We start from the raw sequence: 10,923 nt of genomic DNA on the forward strand, positions 1-10,923 counted from the left end.
AACATGGTTCATGCAAACGAGGAGCTCTCATAGTCTTGTCAAGATTAAAGGTTATGCTTTCATCTCCCACTTCTAGAGTGAGCTCACCATGTTTCACATCAATCACCGCACCCGCGGCGTGTAGGAAAGGTCTTCCTAGAATGATTGGAATGTTGGAATCTTCCTCCATATCAACAATGACAAAGTCCACCGGGATGAAAAACTTCCCAATTAAATGCGGGACATCTTCCCATATCCCTAATGGTGTCTTCGTCGATCTATCGGCCATTTGGAGTGTGATGTTGGTGCATTTAAGCTCTCCCATCCCCAACCTTTTACTTACCGAGTACGGCATAACACTCACACTAGCCCCTAGATCACATAAGGCTTTGTTGATCGTTGTGTCGCCAATGGTACACGGTATTGAGAAGCTTCCCGGATCCTTTAGTTTTGGAGGTGAACTCCCTTGAAGTATTGCACTACTCACCTTAGTGAAGGCGATAGTCTCAAGTTTCCGGATCGACTTCTTCTTTTTGAGGATATCTTTCATGTATTTCGCATAGGCCGGCACGTGATTGATTAATTCCGTGAAAGGAATCGAGACTTCCAAATTCTTCACAATTTCCATGAACTTTCCAAGTTGATCATCAAATTTGGGCTTGGCTTGACGACTTGGAAAAGGAAGTCTAATCACAATGGGCTCTTTCTCCTTGACCTTGTCTTCATTTTTCTTTGAACTCTCTTCTTTTGATGATTCTCCATCTTTGGAGTTTTGCACAATTTCTTCCTTATCACTAGCTTTCACAACTTCATCCTCAACTTGCTTCTTCGGTGCTTCATACCTTGTACCACTTCTTAAGTGAATGGCACTAACCGTTTCATGTCTTGGGGGATTACTTTGAGGTGGTAATTGCCCCTTTTGTCTTTGTGAGCTTGAAGATGCTAGTTGAGTCAATTGGGTTTCCAACATCTTGGTGCGAGCTAGGATGTTGTTGATGGTGGTTTCCTTTGCTTGGCTATCTTTTTGCATTTGAGTAAAAAACTCTTGTTGATTCTTTTGCATTTGGAGGACCGCTTTTTGGACATCAAAACCTTGGTCATTTTGGTGATTGTATGGATTTTGATTTTGGTAACCTTGGTTTTGATTGTAAAAGGGTCTTTGATTTTGGTTTCTCATGGGTGGTGGAGTGTATGTTGTTTGAGGGTTTTGAACATTTTGGCTTTTGTATGAGAGATTTGGATGGAATTTGGTGTTTTCATTGTAATAATTGGAATAAGGGGTACCACTCTTGTATGCTTGGAAAGCATTCATTTGTTCATTTGTTCCCCTACATTCACTTTGGTCATGTCCCAAAGTTCCACAATTCTCACATATCCCACTTGGGATTGATGAGGATGCCGTTATGGCATTAACATGATGCTTTGGTGATTTTGAGACTTCTTCAAGTCTAGCCATAGCTTTTTCAAACTTCAAATTGATTGTGTCAATATGAGCACTAAGTTGAGCACCCAATTGAGTGACGGAGTCCACTTCATGCTTTCCTCCTCTAGTAGCCTTGCGAGGTCTACTATATTGTGAGTTATGGACCGCCATTTCCTCAATCTTGTTCCATGTTTGATTGTCATCAACTTCGGTGAACATTCCATTTGATCCCATGTTGAGAATGTTCCTTGAATCTTCATATAATCCGTTCCAAAATTGTTGTACCAAGAACCATTCGCTAAGTCCATGGTGAGGACATGAGCGACAAATTCCCTTGAACCGCTCCCAAGCTTCATACAAAGATTCTTCATCCCTTTGCTTAAAACCCGTAATTTGAGCTCTTAGCATGTTAGTCTTTTCCGGTGGGTATAATTTTTTGTAGAAAGCTAGAGCCAACTTCTTCCAAGAATCTATTCTGAGAGTGGCCTTATCAAGGCCCTTCAACCATTGTTTCGCGGTGCCGATTAGAGAAAAAGGAAATAAGACCCATCGAATTTGGTCTTGAGTCACACCGGTTTGAGAGATTGCATCACAATAGTCGCAAAAGGTTTCCATATGAGAATGAGGGTCTTCACTAGGCATCCCCCCAAATTGGCTCCTTTCGACTAATTGGATAAAGGCGGATTTGGCAATAAAATTTCCGGTTAGATGTTGTGGTGTAGGAGTACCATTGGGTAGGTTCTCCTCGGTGGGTACGGAATGTGACGAGAATTTAGGCATTGTAGGTTGATTTTGTGGGGTATTGTGTAATGGGTTCTCCTCTCCTTCTATTACGAAAGGGTTGATGAACTCAATAGTTGGTTGAATAACTTCACTAATACCTCTCAAATTCCTCCTAGCAAGTCACCTATTGTTCGTCAAGGTTCTTTCAATTTCACGGTCAAAAGGTAACAAATCACCTTGTGACCTTCTAGACATGCAAAATATCAAACAACTTAAAAACAATTAGAACAAACCTTGAGGATTTTTACTTCCCCAAGGTGAAGAAAGACACAACTAATAACAATAAAAGGAAATCTAAATCAAGCAAACACCGTCCCCGGCAATGGCGCCATTTTTGATCGGTCCGTTTCGTGTTCACAATTAAAAGTGTGGTCGTTGGGTCACGTCCGAATCAAAACACAATTTATAACTTCACAAACAACTCTACAATTAGTAAAGAGGCAAGTAAAGGTCGGATCCCAAGGGACGGGTATTGAAATGAGATTTCTATTGAAACTAGTGGTGTCTTAGGGGTGTCACAATTTGGGTTGATGTAGAAGGTCACTAACTAAAATAGCAATGAAAATAAACAAGCAAGATGAATTAAAAGGGGTGTAAACAATTGATTAAAAAGCACTAGGGTGTCATGGGGTCATAGGGGAATCATGGGAATTGATCATACAAACATGTTCTCAAATTATAAGCAAGCAATTATTGTTGTGATGGATTGAGTTGGGTTATATCTTACAATCCTAGGAAAGTTTGGGTCCCGGAGCCGAATCGATTAGATTGTACAACACTTACAAGTCGACTTAATCTTCCCTACTCAACAACATGCATGGTCTAATGAGACTCGAGTTGGGTTATGTCTTACAAGTCTCATTGAAAAGATAGGAGATGGTGGTAAATGCAAGGATTCATAGGCTTAGCATTTCATCAAATATAACATGTGCATGAGTTGAGATCAAAACAAGCAAGCAAATAAAACATGAAAGCATATTAATTTAAGCATGAATCATTCCCCATGTTGGTTTCCACTAATCACCCATTAACCCTAGCTAAGAGACTACTCACTCATTATCATGTTGATCATGCTAGCAAGGTTGCCAATCATACCAACAAAATGAAACATGATGAATAAATGAAAGTAATTAACAATAATTAAAAAGGGATTAAGAGAATTATACCTACTAATGATTCCAATAATAAAGCAAAGATAAAAGAAGTACTTGATGCTTGATTGAGAGGTTGTCAATCTCCCAAAAATAACCCAAATAATCTTCAATTACCCAAAATAAAGGATGAACAAAAGAGAGATTAAGGAAATAAAACTTGTATTAGAACTTGATTAATTGTTGATTACAAAACTAAAGAGAGATTTGATTGATATTAACTACTCTAATTATTGATAAGAAGAACATGCTCTTCTAATTAGACTAATGGGGTATTTATAGTGGAAATTAGGGGGATGCATTAGGGTTAACTAAGGGCTAAACTAGTAATTACACTTTTTAGATTGAGCAGGGAGGAGCCGGTATTTTTCGAAGGAAGGGCTTCTTTCTTTGTAGCTTGGAGAAGACGAAAATGCGCTGTAGAGGAATCCGAGCGGATCAGGGTCAGGACGGGCGGATTCTGGCGATGGAACCTGAGCGGATTGGAGAGAATCCGGGCGGATTGTGGTGGCCAAACCCGAGTGTCTTGGTGGAAAACCGCACGGATTGTGCAGGTGGAGGACGGCCGGATTGTAGACAATCCGCACGGATTGTGCCTCAGCAAGACTTCTTCTTCTTTTCTTCCCTTTTCTTCATAAATTCCTTGGGGATTTCCTTGGGGACTCAAGGATCCTTTCTCAACATTGCTCATCTACTATCATATGTATAAAGGCCTTCTAATCTCGTCTCTCCTTGATGCTTGGTCATTGAATTCGATCAATTTAGTCTTGTTTTGCCATGAAAATGCAAGATTCTTACTCCTTTCCTACCAAGGGATCAAAATCTCAAAGAATATGCAAAACAAAGAACTAAAGATAATAAATGACCCAAATACGCACTAAAAAGCATGGGAACAAGGTTAATTCGGGGGCTAGATATGCACTAATTATGGTCACATCACTTACGCTGTCCAGCTGAAGAGCGTTCACGTCCCGCCGGTAGACACTGTGAGAAGAACGCTTTCTCTTCGTCCTGCACATCACCCAATCCCTCACCATGGGATAGGCCTTCTCGTGCGGCTCCGTCCTCTTGGGCGCGAGGCCCGGGAAGTAGGAGTACACCCACGCCTGTAAAGCGAGAATAATCAATGACGATCTTTCGTGATTAGATAAAGAAAGGAATTTACTTTGGTCTAAAGGAAGGTTCATACCTCCAGCAGTAGTCCAGGCCCGACAGCGCCAGGAGAAGTCCCCTTCTCCATCAACTCCGGACGAACCATGGCCCTCATGAAGCGGATGAGGACCGCAAAACCGGTAGTGACCCAGTCCCAACGCCCTAGGGAACTCGGTCGAAAAGGAAGGGAAGAAGCTTCGTCGACAGCCTCTCGCCCTTGTCTCCGAGGTAAATCGAAGACAGAAACCACCAGAGCCACAAACGAGCCCTCTGCTCAGCTGTACAGGGAGGAGGAGCCGTCTCCCTCCCGTCAATCGTCACCAGCGCCGAGATCTTTCCCGTAAAGTAGTCTCGAACGTAGGAGCTGGGTATGAAACCCGGCACTGTAACAGCCTTCGGCGACAAGTTCCAGCCAATCAATCTCCTCGCCTCGGCCGAGTCCACCCTCATGGCAGTCTCCGGCCACTCCACCTCCTCGGTCCCACATGGCAGACCAGAAATCATGCCGTAGTCCTCCAGAGTGACTCCCACCTCACCGAAAGGCATGTGAAACGTGGAAGTCGTATCCCAGAATCGGTCCAAGAAAGCGCGGACCAGGCTAAGGTTAGCCCGCAGCTTCCTCTTCGCGATGTCCCTCCAGACCTGCACCAAAGGACCAAACGCTCCACGCTCGATCATGGCCCGCTCCTCCGCCGACAGCCGCTCGTAGTGCTCCATCGCTGTCGTATAACCCGAGAACGACCTGATGTTCCCGGCCTCCTATTTTGATTTGAAACAAAAGCTATCTTTAGTTTTGAATGAAATTTGAAAGAAATTTGAACAAGTGAATGAAAGAGGATGAGTAATGAGTAGCGAATTCCTATTTACCAAACTCTTCACCGTCCTGTAGGACAGGTGACCCTCTGCAGCCCACAGCAGGTGCCTGCTCTCCCAAGTCTCAGCCCACGCAGGAGCTCCTCTCAGCTGACGACCTCCTCGCCCAACGTTGGCCCGTCTACGGGCCTCCTCCTCCTCGACAGCCTCCTCCTCGTGGACCTCGTCCCCTGCAGCCATCACCGCGGCGGTGAAGGCCTGCTCTAAAGCCTCCTCGAGAGTAGCAACGTCTATCTCTATGGGAGCTCTTCCAGAAGTAGAAGCCTCATCACCTGCAACATTAAAGCAAATTTAGGCCGCGTCACGTGACGACAAGCCTTGTTTAAGGGATTTTCGAGCCTTCGGAAGCCCTGAAATCGCTCTTTTCTTGCCATCCTTGGCCATATTCCCACCTACCCGATCACTCATGTGGTAATTTGGGTCAAGTCAAGCCTAATTTGAAGCCTAGTTCCGGGTTCGAGTCGAAATTTCGGCAACATTTCGTCATAACAGCGATTATGCCCTAGAAAAGTGTCCTGAAAAAGTTGTCACAAAACAAAATTCCGAGATGGTAGAAAGTTTACCCATCATTCAAGGATCCCAAATATCAAGTTTCATCGCAAATGGGCAATCCTAAGGCTATTTTCGAAGCGATTTACGGTTTAGTTGTGAAACCGTCTCAAATTTCATTCAAAGGCTCAAAACTCAACGAAAATTCAAGACAAATACATGGTTATGTTCCTTATATTACCAATTATCCATTTCTAATGTCAATTTGACGAGGCAAATGCATTTGGGGGAAAAGCCCCAAAATTTCGATCAAATGGGTCATAAACCCTAGTTTTTTCGGCTCAAATTTGGGCAAATATAGGCGATTAATGCAAGAATGAGACACATACCTCGATTAGTCATAATTAATGCAAGCTTTTGGATCAAACCTTGGCGGAAATGGTGAAGATTTGAGAGAGAAATTGGTTTGATTTGTGTTTCGAAATAATGAACATAAGCCTCTGATTATCGCGTTTTTACGCAGAAATAACACTTTGGGGAACAGACGCAGCAGGCGCTGCGCCTCTTCCAAGAGACGCAGCTCTTCCTTGTGTTCCCTCCATACGGATTTTCAAAAATTCGTTATGAATTCGTTATTTTTGGGCCCATCTTTGGTGCGCCTCTTCCCCGATGCTATTTTATTCTTTTGGTCCGTTTGACGATTTTCTTTCGTTCCGGCCCGCATTTCCAAGCCAGCAGCAGACTGTCGCATGTTATTTATTTCTCCTAAGACCTTTTGCTTGTCACAACGAGCATTTATTCCTTCACAGAATTCGACACGCCTTCATTATGTCTCCAGCGAGAGTAAGCGGATACACTTTCCCTCTCATGACATGAAGAATAATTCCCAATCATGTCTTCAGCGAAAGTAAGCGGACGTACTGTCCCTCTCAAGACATGAGGATTAACATCTACCTAAGAAGATTTCCCCTCAGCAGTTCCCGCCTGTGTCCTGCTACTCGCAATTATTTCTCGAAGACTACCCAAGCAGTTTTCTCTCAGCAGTTCCTGCCTGTGTCCTGCTACTCACAATATTTCGTGTTTCCCCGCGGAGTTCGACAAAGGTGTCGTTCTCCAGAAGTTCCCAAACCAATAGAGTTCCTATACCCAAGCTTTAGTTACCCTTAAGTTGAACTTATATTTGGCCTCCTTCCCGTCAATGCTTTCCTTTAGGGCCCCACACCCTAGCACAATCCTTATGTATCCTTTAGGTCTTACCCTTAGCTCCCATGCTTAACCTTAGCTCCTACGCACCTCCGGAAGCATCTCGAGAAGAAGTCTCAGGTATGGTCTCTTCTTATGGCTGGCGAGCCTCCTTACGTAGTCTAAAGGACTTTAAACGACCCTCCCCGGAAGTCGACAGACTCTAAAATGTTCCCGACGACAGGTCCTTGGCTCAGACCCCCTGAGCCGCCTCGCGTCGCCATAGTCGTCAGGTTGTAATCTTCGATTGACCTGATGGCTATACTTTGACTTTCGCCTTGTCCAAGCCTCGGTCAAAGTGGGGCTCTCAGATACCTCATTTCTTCACCTCTCGCAAACCACCCGGTGATGATTGGGCTGCATGTTTGCTACGCGGAACGATTTGTGACAGTTCGTAAGATTATCGTCAAGTGATTGCTCAAACATTAATATCTACCTCTTAGTTGTCATCTACGTGCCGATACGGTCATTTTGACAGTAATTAGAGTACATTTGGAGTCCGGGGCCTAAAACCGTCTTCATTTTTCGATAACCGTTAAATCCTCGAGTCGAATGTTCTGGAATGTTCCGGATATTTCTATTCCATATGTCATAAATTTTTATCTTTTGGTAAACAATTTCCGTAATATTCACATAAGATATTAAGGAAAACCGAATTATTTCCGTCCTACCATAACTTAAACACGGAAATCTTTCTTCCGCAGAGGAAAACCCCTTGGGAACAGACGCAGCAGTCCGCCTCTTCCAAGAGACGCAGTGGCTGCTGCGCGCTCTTCCCAGCCCTTTCTCGCGTATTTTTCGTATCTTTTTCATATCTTTCCGAGATTCACTTCCAAAGAGTCTCCAAAACCCTAATTCCTTCACGTGATTAGTATAAATAGGAGCCTTCGCTCCTCATATTTCTCACGCGAGTGTCCGCCCTTCTCTTCTCCATTTGCATTCTAGACCTTTGTTCTTACTTTTTGGCGTCTACGTGCTTGAACATTCGACCACGTAAGCTCGGATCCTTCTGAGTACCAGCCTCGTTTGCATGACCGACCAATTTGACCAACTCCACATCAATCAACTTAATTAATCTAATCGTTTTCCTCTTACGAGGGCACTTTCTTTGCATTCGCGTCGAGCATCACTAATCGATATCTTAGTCCTTCTCGTTTCGTCAACATGTAAGTCTGAGGGTGTATAATCTCTCTTTTATTTATTGTATTTTAATTATTGTATCACAATTGTAAGGTTTATGTCGAAAATACCTCATTAAAACCGATTTCTAAACCATGCTTTAAAACCTCTTTTTACGGATTTCCAGTAGACTGAACGTCGAGAAAGGACGCAGCAACTGCCGTGCCTCTTCGAAGGAGCGCAGTTCCTGCTGCGCCTCTTCGTGAGGCTGCCGCAGTTCCTGCTTTCTTTCTTCTTCCTTCGTCCTCTGCAATTCGTCAAATTCTTGTTTTTTGTTTCGTTTGTTTGTCATAATAGCATACAATTTCACATGTATATTTATAATCATCATCTTTAACATGTTTTAATCATCATAAATCCGACTTAAATCCCTTATAAACCAATATTTGCGGGTTTTCGTCATTAAATTCAATTCCGGGTTATAGAGATTCAATTCATCAATATTGAGTTTCTGGAATTCGTCTTTGATATAGTTTTCATCTGTCTTTCGTCGTATTTATCACATATTCGTCATTAATCCATCATATTTAACCTAATTAATTGATTTAGTTTGTTCAATTTGTTAATATCGTTCACTCCTGTAATTAATCCATCTTAATTCCGTCTTATTCATGTTTTATCGTTGTTTTATGACCATTAATCATATGTTAAATAACCTATTAATCACTTTCATCCGAGTAAATAATTTAATCAATCATTAAATTTACCGGCGAGTATTAACAACACGCAATTCCGGCTTCACAGCCAGAATTCAGGTCAGGAACAGAAGCAGCAACTGCTGCGCCTATTCCAAAGGACGCAGCTCTGCTGCGCCTGTTCCGGGTTGAATTCTGTCCCTGAACTCCGTTTTTGCCTTGACCTAGTTTATTTAGTTTACGTATAATTGACTATTAATCGTATTATCGCCTTCTGTTTTGTTCGTTAATTCATTCTTTTATTCTTTTTCTCAAATTTTCCGTTTTAAAGGTATTTTCGACATAAATCACCTATCCCGATGTAATTATTGTAATTTTCATTATTGTAATTTATAATTATTGTATTTCTTTTATTGCTTGTATGTTTTCACATGTAATTGAGCATTAAATCCTACTTCGACCTAATTGTATGCTAATTAATTGTTCACCGACTTAGTATTAATTCTCACATGCTAGGATTAAAACTTGGATGTTGCATTGCATGCATATAGCCGACGATATATCAAGTACGAATAACTTCTCTAATCATCAGTAGAGGCCGCTATCGAGGCGGGCGGGATTAGGTGTTCGATCAAAAGAACTTCCTAATACGTACCCTCACCCCTTACTCCAGATCTCCGTGAGCACCCGTGTTCATTGGCATCCACGAGAGTCATTCTAGACATAGAATGCTAAGGGTAACGATTGCTTAGTGTTCATGTCTCTACTTTGTGTCTTGACATGACATGAGGTAATCGAACGGTTCCAATTTCCCATAAAAATTGGTGGCGACTCCATACACAAATGCAAACGCTTGTTTCTCTTTCCTCCCAAGCGCCCCCGTGGGCGGCCCGCTGTCCACAATTTATTATCACTATCCTCGTTAAACTCATCACCCTCTACAAATGCACCCTCCCTCCACCCCACTAATTTAACCGCAAAATAAAACATCAGCCAGTGTAATTAGTTCTTACTACTTGAAACAACCTCCAATCCACTACCACTATCACTACCTTTCTGCTACGTTTTACATCTAAGAAGTCATAAATTTCATTCACCTCCATGAAACACCAATTTTTACTCCAGATGATGTGGATCCTCGTCTCCCTTATCGAAAATAATTTATTTCTCCTTCAACAAAGAAAAGTTTAAGAAGGAATCTTCCCTCTTATCTTTCTCCTTTTCCCTTCCTAGTCTTTTTCTCGTCCCCTCCCCTACCTCCATTCCAGATACTCAAACAAAGTGTTTGGGTACTATGTTTGTAAACTGAATAAATTTGAATATTATATATATACACGAACTTTTCTATTTATTTCATTTTGCATAAATAAATCTAACTACCTCCATCTCATTTTTATTGTCCTTTTTTCTTCAAATTTTATTATCTCATAATTATTATCCCCTTTCTAGATCTAGTAAGGAAAAACTTTAGTCAACCAACTCGTCGCAATCAACCTCATTCCCACTCGAAACAACCTTTAGTCCACTACTTAATCCTTTCGGTTCACACATAAAACGGTCTAAAATGCAAAACTTTCATCTCTCTCTTAAAAAGTCCATCTAACTAACAGAAAACTAACCGCTACTTTCTGAACTTCATCATTTTTACATCCCGTAAAGATTAAGTTGAACATGACAAAAAAATGCAGAAACTTAGGTTTTGTTTGATAACGATAGTTTGAACATTTTTTTTTTTAGCATTTTGAGAGTTTTTACACTATTTAAATAACAAATGTGCTATTTTGAGTGTTGATCATCGACATATTGAAATAGTAGATTGTGGTATAATTTCCTGTTTTACATTATGACCTTTAATTAGTATATTGTAAGAAAATAAAAATTGAGTTTTTTTTTTTATCTCCGAGGAAATTAAAGATCAAACTTTATCTTTATCATATTTATAATTAATATTCTTCACTTAAAATATATAAATTTAAGCAAGTTCAAATAAGTTAGCTAAAAGTTATAAATCACAAAT

The 10,923-nt window shown here is 41.5% G+C and overlaps 1 non-coding gene across 1 annotated transcript; it reads left to right on the top strand.

The window, feature by feature from the left end:
• The first annotated feature begins 1,703 nt into the window (after positions 1-1,703).
• LOC141589067 (small nucleolar RNA R71) lies at positions 1,704-1,810 on the top strand. Its single transcript, XR_012520021.1, has one exon. It is a non-coding gene; the product is annotated as a small nucleolar RNA R71 (small nucleolar RNA).
• The last annotated feature ends 9,113 nt before the right edge of the window (positions 1,811-10,923 follow it).

This window comes from Silene latifolia, chromosome 6, assembly GCF_048544455.1.
Source record: "Silene latifolia isolate original U9 population chromosome 6, ASM4854445v1, whole genome shotgun sequence".
Classification (NCBI taxonomy): Eukaryota; Viridiplantae; Streptophyta; class Magnoliopsida; order Caryophyllales; family Caryophyllaceae; genus Silene; species Silene latifolia.